Source organism: Lathamus discolor, chromosome W (assembly GCF_037157495.1).
Source record: "Lathamus discolor isolate bLatDis1 chromosome W, bLatDis1.hap1, whole genome shotgun sequence".
Taxonomy (NCBI): Eukaryota; Metazoa; Chordata; class Aves; order Psittaciformes; family Psittacidae; genus Lathamus; species Lathamus discolor.
In genome coordinates, this window is record NC_088908.1 from 33,833,570 (window position 1) to 33,834,443 (window position 874).

Here is an 874-nt window from a genome sequence, read left to right on the forward strand (position 1 = left end):
TGCACTTGTCATGGTTGAACGTCATAAGGTTGGTATCAGCCCACCTCACAAGCATGTCGAGGTCCCTCTGGTTGGCATCCCTTCCCTCCAGCATATCAACCGAACCACACAGCTTGGTGTCATCGGCAAACTTGCTGAGGGCACACTCAAACCCACTGTCCATGTCAGCGATGAAGATGTTAAACAAGACCGGTCCCAACACTGATCCCTGAGGGACACCAGTTGTTACTGGTCTCCAGCCAGACATCGAGCCATTGACAACAACTCTTTGTGTGTGGCCATCCAGCCAATTCTTTGTCCACCGAGTGGTCCACCTATCAAACTGATGCCTCTCCAATTTAGAGACAAGGATGCCGTGTGGGACAGTGTCAAATGCTTGGCACCTCTCCTTGTTGGCTCCTCTATTACTTGCAGAAGGAAGTTGTCTTCCACACAATCGAGGAACCTCCTGGATTACTTGTGCCGTGCAGTACCGTCGTTCCAACAGATGTCAGGGTGGTTGAAGTCCCCCATGAGAACAAGGGCCTGTGACCATGAGGCTTTTCCTATCTGTCTGTAGAGTGCTTCATCCACAGGTTCTCCTCGATCAGGTGGTCTGTAACAGATCCCCACAGTAATGTCTCCCGTGGCTGTTTTCCCTTTAACCCTGACCCACAAACTCTCTGTAAACTGCTCACCTGTCCCCAGACAGAGTTCCATACTCTCCAGCCTATCCCTAACATAAAGGGCAACTCCCCCTCCCCACCTGCCAGGCCTGTCTTTTCTAAAGAGCCTGTAACCATCCCTTCCAACATTCCAGTCATAGGAGCCATCCCACCATGTTTCTGTGATGCCTATTATATCATACCCCCGTAGACGTGCACACATCTCTAAT